Source organism: Aotus nancymaae, unplaced genomic scaffold (assembly GCF_030222135.1).
Source record: "Aotus nancymaae isolate 86718 unplaced genomic scaffold, 86718_ANA_hifiasm-v0.15.2.pri h1tg000064l_1, whole genome shotgun sequence".
NCBI classification, from domain to species: domain Eukaryota; kingdom Metazoa; phylum Chordata; class Mammalia; order Primates; family Aotidae; genus Aotus; species Aotus nancymaae.
Genome location: NW_026988479.1, coordinates 11182416 through 11195731, shown reverse-complemented (window position 1 = coordinate 11195731; position 13316 = coordinate 11182416). Strand labels below are relative to the sequence as shown.

Below are 13316 nucleotides of genomic sequence, written 5' to 3'. Positions count from 1 at the left end.
AACAACTGATGCATGTCTACAGTTACTATAAGCTAATGTTTTCCCAAAATTTTAGATTCACTCTTCAAGATAAAATCAGACCTTTTACTCACCATTTAGTATAAAATGGTGGCCTACATTTTTCAGTGGTTTCATTTTAAATGAAATCCTCTATAGAAGGCATAGAACATGGGCTGCAATGTTACTGACTAAAGAAACAAAAGGGCATAAATGATCTGAAACTCAAGAAACAAAAGGGCATGAATGAGACTGAAATGACAGCAACAGAAACAGCAAGTCAGAGCCTTGCCTGTACAATGACAACTAGATCAAAAGTGCCACCTGGCCAAAAGCAATTCTCAGAAGCCATTAATTGTTAAGCATGAGGTGAAGAAAAAAAAATGTATATATCTTAGAAGAAATACGGCAACTTTTTATTTTTTTCCTCTGTCAAAGTCCTTTCTGACATTCCCCATCACTTGCCACTAGTATCTGTCATTCTACCCCTCCTTTATTCTCATTCTTTTAACTTTTTTGTTTTATCTTTCTGCATTCATCACAGCTTCTCCTATATTCCTCAGTGTCACTTTTGCAGAAGCCTGATCAACTACCTAATGAAAATGAACTTTTCTTCTGTCTCAAAAAGAACCCACTTAGCATAGCATGCATGATTTGTATCCTTGGAATGTTCAGGTGATCCAGGGCTTGTTTACTTCTAAGTTCTTTAGTAAGTCAAGGGAAGATGCATTTGACAGTTCATATAGGTGAAATAATGCCCTAGACAATCTGGCTTCTGAGCAGATTCTATTTGTACCTCTGTTATCCCTCATCCTAAGCCACCTAACATACCTATCCCTAAAGTACATCAATGGGAATAACACATATTTATGTATCAATATAATAAGATATATTAATATATATCTAAATATACTAAGAGGTAATATATTTAGTTCCTAAGAAAACCAAAAAAATCAATAGGCTTCAAGGAACTTAAATCAAGTTATTTCTTTTGCAATAAACCTCCATAGAAAGCTATTGTAAAACAGTTGTTTATAAATATTAGTCTTATTTCAATAACATAATCAGGAATTGAAGCTTTCTCTTTTTTCCTCTTACTAGGGCCATATTAAACCAAACTTTTAGAATGCTAAGTGTCAAACAGCCTTTTCTTTAAAAGCCAAGTCTTGTTACAATAACTCAGAATGGGCTAACCAAGAACTTCATAAAAGAAAAACACAAACTAAACTGAACAGTGTCCACGAAACCTTTCAGGGAATTTCTACTTCTAGCTTGAAAACCAGAGAATCCCCCAAAATCTAAATCTAAAATCCCATTAGGAAACCCACAGGACAATTTGTGTTAGTTGAATCAGTCAATTTTCATCAAAACTGCAGTATGAATGAATGGAACTAAATCTGGGTGATCAAACACTTTCAAACTCACAGATAATGAACCTGTTATCTTATCTTGGTCTTTCATAGTATACGTCTGGTTTATGAGGCATTTAGAGTACCACACATGGATCAGAAAGAAAATATGCCAATATAACTGGAAAGTAGAAGAAAAAAGTGAAAAGATTATATACTGGTGAATATGACTGATTAAGAAGGAATTAACTGTGTTGCAAATGGCCAGTAACAGCAACAAGTTAGTTGAGGGGGTTTAGCAACGGTGCGAAAAAACACCTGGTTTGGACAGATTCTACCCTTCCCCCGCAAACTCAAACACACTGCACCTAAGTGAATATAACTATTAAGGATGAGACAAGAATAACTGCTTGTCATATTAGCACAAATTTTTAGAGTGACTATCAAAATATTGAATATGAGATAGAAATATAACAATCATTCGCAGTCCACTTAGCAAAAAAGTACAAGGACAAGGAAAACGAAATCACCAAGCCAAATGAGGAAGGGGGTCTAGGAGGTTGACAATCAGCTAGTCTGACTGGGAAGCAAAAGGGAAAGGCATCACCACAGAAGGAAAATCAAACAGGGAAAGACTATAAATACAAGGCTAAGGAGTCAGACTGCTAGAAGTAATTCTATGCGCAGTGTAGAGTTCTATCTAAGCCGAAAGATGTTTGAAGAGGTATTTCAAGAAGACAAAAACTCCAATAGCACAAGACCAAGTAAAAGACTATTAGGGGGGCAAAGAGGGTAGATGAAAAACATGGTGGTAAGCTAACTGAGAGGAACACACATACACCGTAATTAAAAAGTAATAAAAATAAATAAAAAGGATATAAGGGATATCACAAATAAACGGGTGCCAAACTAGAAAAGTTAAGGTTTAAAACCTGAATAATGAAAACATCACTTACCAAAGGGCAATTCTAGTTATGGCCAAAATAGGGCAAGAAGGTGACAGTGGGGGGATATAAGGAAGCAAATACTGGCATAGATCCAAGAAGATGTAAAATTAAAGCTCAAGGAGAAAAGGAATACATGTGTAGATTTTGAGGATATGAATTGAAAAGAGAGATGAATTGTGGTATTAGACAGAGGAGATTTTTGATTTATTCAAAATTTATTGGGTGCTTACTAGTGTATGTCAGGAATACTCCATGCTAGGAATTCAGGCTTAAAAGACACTATCTGTAATCTCTGTAAGATCTTAGAGACTAATGAAGAAAAGAAAAGGTGTTATAAAGAGTTTCAAGTGTCATTTAGCCTATCACTTAGTTTTATCCTAGACTTATTTCCATATGATAGCCAACAGAGATAGGGCATTAAAATTCAATTTAAAAAAATGTACAGCAAGCAGAGAGAGTCAATAATTGAATGGACAGGAATGTATGCTACTTCTTACACTAAAAACTGGAGGGATTTAATAGCGATGAACCCATTATCTGTTATTATCTTGGCCTTTCATAGTATACTTTGGTTTATGAAGACTTGACTTGATAATACCCCTTTACTGATGTATTTTGTCATTTCTTAGAGAAATGACCTCAAAGCTAGAAAGAAAACCAAGGTAATAACGGTATTTAGAAATTCCTGTGAGGTTCTCTGAAATTCTGAAAAACTGCAACCACTGATTGAGCAACACAGAAGGTCACTAGTAAATCAAAAGAGATGCAGTGGTACCTCAGCCATAAATGAAAACCTTACTAAATTAAAGTATATCATGAATTACTAAAGAATCTATCACATTACAAAACACATACACACCTCATCTCTCTTTCAGCTCAAGCATCCCTTCTTCGGGGAAGTCTTCCCAAACCATCCTGGCTAGGTGAAGTCCCCCTCTTATATGCTTACTGCATTACATACTCCTACTTCGTAGCACTTACCAATCCTATGTTTTTACCTTTCCAATCTGTCCCTACAAGAATGTAAATTCCACGAGAATCTGTATCTGTTTTCACTCATCACTGTAAGCCTAGTGATATAAATGCTCAATAAATATTTGTTTAATGAAAGAAAGGGGATGTGATATTAGCTCTGGAGGTGGAGTTAGGTGCACTTTTCACGTTCTGCTTCAACCAATTCTAAATTTTTTAAAATAAACATTTCTTGTAGAGTCAGAGGAAAAACAGGTTTCAAAATTAAAGTGCGGCTATACCTCAGCCATATTATGAATGCTTACTAAAGAGAGGATTCACATTATCATGAGTCATTCATGCTTCAAAAGAATTCTCTCCAATATACTTGGGGTTATACAAATTTGGAGGTTGAAACTAAGAAAAAATCAAAGCAGAAACTAGGGACAAATACTTCCTCAACTATAGTACTCTAAGTAAGTCAACAGAAATACAGAAATGATTATAATAAAATACACCTACTTCTGTAAGTACATGTGCATTAACTGATTTAGCAGCGGTAATAGCCATGAATCATTAAATACGGGAATAGTGAAAATGCAAACGGGACAGAATCACCCTTCACAGAATAACCTAGCATGACAGACACCAAACTATACCCCTATATGTAAGCACAAAGAGATACACTCAAGTTATTACAGAAGCACAGAGAGACAGAGGAAGGGCACATATATAATCCAGGTATCTAGCACTTTACAGTGTCGTCTTATTACAAATAAGATGCTGCTCCTCAAAACATGGAATAAAACTCTAGAAGCATTATTCCTGCTCTGAATGAGTATTAGTAAGAATTCACTTTTCAAAAGCATTTATCTTCCTATATTGTAATGTCTTTTGAACCTCAGATATTACAAATGCCATTTTCTGCTTGTATCTTAAGCCCTGGCCACTATTTTTAGCTCTATCATTATTTAAGTCTCAGCTTTAGCTCTCATCCCAGATATCTTCCCTGATTGCCCCATAATCCTATATAAAATAGATTTTCCCTAATCTATAATCCAATAGTATGTTCCTTTTCTTCACTGTATTAACTGATTCATAATTTGTTCATTTACTTTATTTCTGTCTCTCCCACTAGAATATAATCTTTAAAAACAGTACCACATATATTACAGTAACTTGTTAAATTCATTCAAGTCATTCATCCAAAACAATATTTATTAAGGTAGCATTTTAGGAACTGGGAATATAGAAGTGAGTAACAGGGACCAAAACTCTTGTCCTCATTTAGCTTATATTCCAGCAGGAGGAGGCCAACAAGATAAAGTAAATGATACATTTGTTAGGTGAGAAGTGCTATAGAGAAACATTAAAACAGGGGAAGGAGGATGGGAAGTCCTGGAGAAGTGTAATTTTAAATAGGGTGGCTGGGCTGGGTCTCACCAAGAAGGTGTCAACTGAGTTGAAATTTTAAGGAAATAAGACAGTGAGCCAACAGGCGTGTATCTAGAGGAAAACCATTACAGGTAAAGGCAACAGGCAATGCAAAGATCCTAAGGTAGGAGCATGTCTGGCATACCCAAGGAGCTAGAAGACCAGTATAGCCTCAGAATGCAGTGCACAAGGGGGAAAAGGTAAGGAGTGGGGTCAAAGAGGTACCAAAGAGCCAGAATGGCTAAGCTGGATATAATGGCTCTAGCTTTTACAGTACTCTAAGTAAACTGTGGGCCCAGTGGAGGGCTCTGATCAGAGACATGACATTTCTCAACTTATATTATTAAATAATTATCCTGGGCCAGGCGTGGTGACCCATACCTGTAATCTCAGTAGTTTGGGAGGCAAAGGCAGAAGGATAACTTGAGCTCAGGGGTTCAAGCCTAGTCTGGGCAACATAGTAAAACTCTGTCTCTACACTGAAAAAAAAAAAAAAAAAAAAAAGCCAGGTGCAGTGGCACACACCTGTGATCCCAGCTACTTGGGAGGCTGAGGTGGGAGGATCACTTGAGCCCAGGAGGTCAAGGTTGCAATAAGCCAAGATTATGCTACTGCACTGGCCTGGGAGATAGAGCAAGACTCTGTCTCAGTTTAAAAAAAAAAAAAAAAAAAAAAAAAGATTAAAAAAAAAATCCTGGCTGGTATGTTGAGAATAAGCAAGAGAAGGGGTGGACAGCAAGGGTAAAAGCAGGGAGACTGGTTCTGAGATGTGGTAATCTAGGGGAGAAATGATGATGGCTTAGACCAGGGGGATAACAGTGGGGTGGTAAGAAGCAGACATAGGAAAGACAGTAAGTTTCCTGATGAAGGAGATCATGGGGTGTGTGAGAACAGAGGAGTCAACAGTGATTCCAAGGTGTCAGCCTGAACAATTGGAAGAATAGGGTTTGTCATCAATTGATTTGGAAAATGTAGATAAGAAAGCTAAAAGAAGATTCAGGGTTAAGTTTTATACACATTAACCATCTGAATAAAATGTTGCTAAGCTTCACAAGGCTTCTACTTCAAATTAAGTCATGTTAAATCAATAACCCAAAGGTCCTGTTCTTACCTCAGGTTATGGAAGTACAACATCCTGACCAACTTTCATAATAAACACACATAGAAACCAACTTCAATACCTTCCTCCAGACACACACACAGACCCACACACATTCAGATTCACACACACACAGAGCTTATATCCAGATTTCTAAAGTAAATTCACAGAAATAACTCCTTCACTTTCTGCCCCAACATCTCTATGACTGCTTCAGTCTGAAATAAAAAGGAAAGCAAACCAATCCTCCAAATTTTCCCCAACACTACTGGTCAAAACAAAATCTCCTGAGCACATCATCCCATGCAAATAAATGCCCAGATGGGTCACAATCCATCGTATTCTAATTCAAACCTGTACAAAAGAATTGAACATGGGGATTTTAAATAAAGAAATTCTGGCCGAGCACGGTGGCTCACGCCTGCAATCCCAGCACTTTGGGAGGCCGAGGCTGGCGGATCACGAGGTCAGAAGTTTGAGACCAGCCTGACCAACACTGTGAAACCCCACCTCTACTAAAAATACAAAAATTCGCGCAGTGGCACGTGCCTGTAGTCCCAGCTACTCAGGAGTCTGAGGCAGGAGAATCACTTGAACTCAGAAGGCAGAGGATGGAGTGAGCCAAGATCATGCCACTGCACTCCAGCCCGGGCAACAGAACGAGACTCCATCAGAAAGAAAGGAAGAAAGGGGAAGGAGGGAAGGAAGGAAGGAAGGAAGGGAAGGAGGGAGGAAGGAAGGGAGGGAGGGACGGAGGGAGGGAAGGAGGGAGGGAGGGAGGTTGGTTCCTTAGACCATCCCTCAAAATTCAAATTCACTAGGCTTGGCAGAAGGACCTTACCTCCCACATTTTTAACAAGAGTCTCAGACTATGCAGCAGGCTTGGGAACCAAGGTGCTCAGGATCCCCTGCAATGGAAGAAAGACACTTGCATATATACAACCTAACGGTAACTTTTAGGGGCAGTGGGAATGTGGTGGTAAAGCTTTAAAAATCTCTTACCCTGTGGTTCTAATTATCAATAGCAGTCACCAAGTGTCAGCAAGTAGACAACTGCCACTATCACTGTCAAAGCATCCCTAGATCCAGGTATACAACTGCTATAACACTTGTAAGCCACATTCACAACTCTATGCAGAGAGGAGAAGGAAACCGAAAGCATGTTTGCTCACAGCTCTTCTAGATTCAGAAATCGTATTCTTTATAAGAACATCTACAAGAAAGACAGGGTACAATTACGTGGGCACCAAAATTATTTTTATAGAGAAACATTTAAATCACCACTTTCCTCAACTGTGGCTCCCAATTTCCAAAGACATCAGAAGTCCTCACAGCAGATTTCAAAGCCCTTCACTAGCTGAACTCATGATTACCGACACTTCTCACTGCATAATCTTCTTGCCTATTCTCTCTGTGCCCACAGAATTTTCTACTTTATTATCTCCCACAGCCAGACTTTTGTTTCCCAGTTTCCAATCACTCTCTAAGCTTCACCTGCTCCTCTAAGTCCCCTAATTAAACAGAGCCTGATCTAAATGTACCACTCACCCCCACAGAGCCTGCAAGATTTTCTACATTGCTACCAGATGTGTTTGAGTTTGCTTGTACAGGCATGTAGGCACAGGAAGAGACACAGAGCTGGTCAATCTTTGCAGTGATTTCCTTTAAAATACAAAATCATCAAGTGTAGATACCAAATCACGACTGTAAAACGTGTCTCTGGAGCACAAAAAGCTAACCAGTGTACATAACATATATTCCAGTGCATCAGAAAGATGTTCTCCAGATAGCTCATGTGCACCCAGAGTTCACATTCCCTGCTTAGAAGCAAAGGGAATAAACACAGCTCTGGGTACCTTTTCAGCTCTAGTCATCATTCACTTAATTTACACTTTCAATTTCAAAGAATGAGAAATGGTAAATGAATAAAGTAGACAAGTGGGCAGTGACTAAGAAGAAAACAGAAGACTGGCTTTTAAATACATTTGCAGTACCCCCTCTTCCTGAGAACACACAAACCAGAATAACTAGATCTCAAGTTATACAGCCTACCAGATAGGAGACTAGGCAGATCCTAACACATCATGAAAACAAAACTGAACAAAACAAAACTTGCCTTGAAAGTGCCAGCCATATTCTGAGATCATAGTTAAATCTGAAAAATGTAAGCCTCCTCCCAGGACTCCAGTTGCTATGCTCAGAGAAAAGGTGGAAATAAGACACTAGTTTTTTTGTATTATTTTCAGTATAACAAAACAACATATATGGTAATCAAAAGAAAAAACAGCTAAAATCTTAACAGGTCAGATCATTTTCAAACTTCCAGTCTATAAATTACATATACACTATAAAAAGAGGTGGTGGGGGAGGGTTCCAAAAAATTCAGGAGCAAAACCTACTTACAAAATGTACTTTAATAACTAGCTTCCAAAAGTGAATTACAATTTTAGTATTGCACATACAGAACTGTCTTAATAAAGAACTCTTTCTTGCAAAATATTATCTCAACCAAGTTAGGATATAGTAAAAGGAGGAAGAAAAGTCACTGAAAACACCACTCTACTAGAATTGGGCCAAAAACTTCCTCACCTAGCTGCCCAAGGCAAAAAAAAAAAAAATCAAAACTGAATAAAGAGTCCAGACAGGCACGGTGGCTCACACTTGTAATCCCAGCACTTTGGGAGGCCAAGGCAGGTAGATCACCTGAGGAGTTCGAGACCAGCCTGGCCAACATGGTAAAATCCCAACTCTACTAAAAATACAAAAAATTAGCCGGGCACGATGGCAGGTGCCTGTAATCCCAGCTATTCGGGAGGCTGAGGTAAGAATTGCTTGAACCCGGGAGATGGAAGTTGCAGTGACTTAAGATCTCGCCACTGAACCCCAGCCTTGGTGAGAGAGAGAGACATTGTCTCAAATAAATAAATGGCCCAGCACTAGCTGATTATGAAAAACCTAAGAACTCTGTAATTACCCCATCTTTTCAAGCTGTAAAACAACAAAGGCTGTTAGAATATGAAGGTGACCTATGAGATTAGTCCTAATTACCTGAGATTTAGTCCTAATAACAATCTAGTTTTTAACAATTCTTCCAAAGCAGTTCTAAATCTTGACCTCCCATTTAGTAAACATACTTCTCAGATTCAGAGTTCTGGTAAAGGGTGTGTGACAACACCAATGAACTGCAAATTTCAATTACTATTTTTCTATCAACTTCAGAAGTAGAAAAACAAGGTATGTTAGGAGTTCAAGACCAGCCTGGCCAACATGGTGAAATACCATCTCTACTAAAAATACATCAGCTGGGCGTGGTGAAGGACACCTGTAATGCCAGCTACTCGGGAGGCTGAGGCAGGAGAATCGCTTCAACCCAGGAGGCCATGGTCGCAGTGAGCCAAGAGCGTGCCACTGCACTCCAGCCTGGGTGACAGAGCAAGACTCCGTGGCAGAGGGGGAGGACGGGTCATCTTTCAGGGGTCCTTTATCATCTGTTTTGATGGGAAAGCACCCTATAATGCACCCCAGCTTCCTTGGGCCCTACCTTCCCAGATATTCTTTTCTCTAGAATATCCAGACTGGTAGAGATAAGAATCCTTCCTCAGGCTACTAGTACCCCTTACAAAAGGTAATCTTACTCAATGTCTTTGACCTTATGAGTAGGCTGGCAAACCATAGGATATATAAGCTGCCTGTAACATTTGAAGAAATAAATTATTTTGCTTTCTTCTATAATGCTTAGTGTACACACAGAGAGAGACAGAGAGAGACAAGGAACATAGACCTTCTAGAAATGAAAATAAGAGAAGACTGATAAACCAGGAAAATAGACACCTACATCCTCAAGTGTACTCAAGTCAGCTCTGAAATTCACCCAGATGTGTGGCCCATTGCCTAGACCAACATATACATCTGGTAATAATAAACACTGATATGTCATAAACAAAAAGTTTTCTTAACTCTACAAAATACCAGTAATATTAAAGTTGAATATATATTAAATAGACTTTTTAGATGGTATTTCAATTTATTACTGTATTAATAAATGAAAAACTGGTATTTTACTGCCTAGTTTTCAAAACACTAAACTCTTTAATTTGACCAAGGTACAAAACTGTTTTCAGTAGAAAGAGAAAACACAGTGCCTCCGTTTAATGCAAAGGACAAAAAAGATCATCACTGCAAATCATAATGTTTGGGTTCATGATGAAAACAGGAAACAGACAGGCTGCCCAGGTATAATTATGGTTGCAGTCTAATGTGCCTTCAGGTTCAGCCAAGAATTAAAACCCAGTGAAGAGGGTAAGCAGAATTTACTTGCCTCTACTTTACTACAGAATGCAACTTTTAATAATACTCCCAGCAGCATGTTACATAACCAACAGTAAACAACAATCTGATTCAAACCTCATTAGTAACAACCTTCTGCCACTGTCTCCCACTGAAATTAATAGCTGACTTTGCCAGAGGGGAAAGAAATGCAACACATATCAATCTACCCATTTCTGTGGCGCCTACCACAGTGAACCAGACACAAAGATAATACTACCAGATCTGTACAGAAACTATGAAAATATTTTGTTTTTTTCCAGTTTGCTGCTCTCTTCTTCCTTTTAATTAGACCATATCATGTGGATACCTTTAAAACCTGAGAGGAAAGTCAGTTGAGAGGGTTCATCTAACTTTTATTGCTTATTTTAGCTATGATCTGAAAGGAGTGGAAGCACAAAATGAAGAATGAGGTATCTGTAACAAAGATACATGGGTAAATTAACAGCAGTAATGTAAAACAGGGAGCAGCAACGTGGAGAGGGAAGGAAAGGAAGATGTACAGGAACAATCATACAATCATCAAATTTAAATTTTATAAACCTAAACATAATATCTACAACCTTTATGAAGGTTAAGTTTTGTTATGTTGTCTCTTCTAAGTTTTGTATTTTTACAATTTTCACCGTAGAGAAAAAAATATTAATAGTTACCAAAGGAATAAAAGACTAAAATGGTTTGTCACACATCCGTAAATAGCCCCTTATGAAATCTGGAACACTAATTTCATAATGATATTTGGATCAATAAATGTAAAACTGTCCCACTGAGTGTAGGCACTGTTTTCCCACAACGGACACTACTGCATTGGCATCTAGCAGAAATTGTAAGCTATTTGGAATGTTACTAAACCTACTAGGACTAAGGTTTTCAAACTTTCGTCTTTCAAATTAAAATTAAAAACTAATTCACTCTGGGCAATTCGGGTTCTCTAAGGAAATTCAAGTACTCTAGTTTTAAATAAGAGTTTTAAAAAACGCAATCCAAGTACCCTTTCCTTTCAACTTCTGTGAGGCCAAGCCACGACCTCCACCTATCCAATCTTTTCTGCTAGATAAGAACACTTTTCGGCCGGGCGCGGTCGCTCACGCCTGTAGTCCCAGCACTTTGGGAGGCTGAGGCGGGTGGATCACGAGGTCAAAAGACTGAGACCATCCTGGACAACATGGTGAAACCCCGTCTCTACTAAAAATACAAAATTAGCCAGCATGTCGGCGCATGCCTGTAGTCCCAGCTACTCAGGAGGCTGAGGCAGGAGAATTGATTGAACCCGGGAGTCGGAGGTTGCGGTGAGTGGAGATCGCGCCATTGCACTCCAGCCTGGGTAACAAGAGCGAAACTCCCGTCTCAAAAAAAAAAAAAAAAAAAAAACACTTTTCGTAGTGCTAGGCAACAGGCATGATGTGACAAACCTAACCAGACTTCAAAACTTTTCCACAGATAAGGTAAACAAGATATACTTAGCACCACACCCATTTAAATACACAAGCAGCCCTGCGGGCCCCCCCCCCCCCACCCCACACCACACCCCCTCCAAACCTCCAGCTGGTCAGGAAACATTGTCTTTACAATCAAGATAACGATCTGGCTCAGGGTGTTCAGCCATTCCTCACCTACAGGCTGGTCTAAGCTCCATTTTCCAATGCCATCACCACCAGAATCGGAACGTTGTTAGGAAGCCGTCAAACGTCCAAACACCCCGACTATCCTCGCCCGAGTTTTCTGCAATCAAAAATCTGTTTTGGCTGCTGAGCATGCTCAGACTTAAGACGGGCGCGCCACATGGGAGTTTTCAAAGCTTAGGCTCCAAACTCCACGTAATAACAGCAGCTGAGAAGGAGAGGGTAAAAGGGGAGGAGAAAGGGAAGAGATCGGAATATTAATTTGGGCCCTGATGTTGAAGTATAGGGCCTGGCCAGCGGATGAATATGATGAAGGCAAAAAGACTCTGCTTTGGCATTCTGTTTGCAGCATAGAGAAGTGTACAAGTAGAAGAAATCCTTGCAGTGGTGAAAACTGACATGGCAAGTGGCGGAAACCAGGTTTAACTACCAGCTGATTGCAGTAGCCGGTCACAACTGCCCTGACTGTAATTCTCACCGATAAGCGCGGATCCTTATCTTTGAAACATAAAGCGACCGCGGCAGGGATTCATCTAGCCATTGGACAGCTTTGCAGTGCAGAAGCCCAGGCTGCTCCCCCGAGCACTGCAGTCCTATCAGGGGTGTGTATCAAGGGTGGTACATCAGTTTGACGTAGGAAAGCAAACCGCTCCCCAGAACAGACGCGGGGTCAGGGGATCCCCTCCAGGACGTCCCAGATGCCTCCCTCCTAAGTCCGGGTGGTAACGGCGGGGCTGGGATGAGGGCCAGACCCGGCCCCGCCTCAGGACTCCCCGGGCCGCAGGCGAGGCCTCCGCAGCCGCTGGGCCGCACAGTGTCCGCCAGCCGGGACCCCGGCAGGCCAAGACTCGGCCTACCTCCGGGCCGGCAGGCCCCAGGTACGTTTCCGCTCCGCCCCCGGCCGAACGCCCCCGTCTCGGTCCGAATCCGCCCGGGCAGGGCCTGCAGCCTCTGGTCCCGCTCGTCCGCGAGCGCCGGGGACCCTCACTCACTCACGGGCCGGCTGGGCGCGCTCTCCCGACGCTGTCGCTGCGCTTCTCTCTGCAACTTTATTAGCAGCTCGACTACGGGACACGCGCACGGCGCCCGCTCGCCCAGGACCCGGATGAGGGCGGGAGGGAGGGAGCCTGGGAGAACGCCCGCTGGGGTCGGCGCATGCGCGCCTGGGGCGGAGTGACCGCTGCGGGACCGAGGGAGGGGTGTCTTGCCCGGGCAGCTGAAGGAAGCCTCCGGGCCTGGCTCAACGCCGGACAACGCCAACTTCCGATCGGCCGCCGGAGGCGTTTGCGTCGGTGGCCAAGCCTGGGAGTGGGAGTCAGCTAGCTCCCATCACCACCACAGTGGCCGATAGTAGCTTCCACTAACCAAATCAGCATACATTGTAATAAAATTAAGTAATTGTCCTTGATACAGACAACTGGAGATTTTCCGTCATATACAAATTGCAAACAAAGACATCTTCAGATACGACTTAGGTACTTTTATTGATTTGTAATACAAACCTGAATGAAGAGTCTTCTTTCTGTGCACAGTAGCTTCAAAACACGTTTCTGAGCATCCTACAGTTTCTTACTAGCTGCAGCACTGAAAC

General features: G+C 41.0%; 1 protein-coding gene across 5 annotated transcripts in view; it reads right to left on the bottom strand.

The window, feature by feature from the left end:
* Positions 1 to 12795, bottom strand: part of SMAD5 (SMAD family member 5) — a 43832-nt gene extending 31037 nt beyond the window's left edge. The window contains exons 1-2 of one of the 5 annotated variants that reach the window (XM_012436474.2): positions 6780 to 8366; positions 6619 to 6685 (exon numbers count right to left, since the gene is read on the bottom strand). The gene's annotated coding sequence lies outside the window, so the exon portion shown is untranslated. Of the gene's footprint in view, positions 1 to 6618; positions 6686 to 6779; positions 8367 to 11716; positions 12290 to 12582; positions 12657 to 12717 lie in introns of those variants that run through there. The other 4 variants (XM_012436249.2, XM_012436561.2, XM_012436330.2 and 1 more) reach the window with 4 other exon arrangements.
* Between the last annotated feature and the right edge of the window lie 521 nt (positions 12796 to 13316).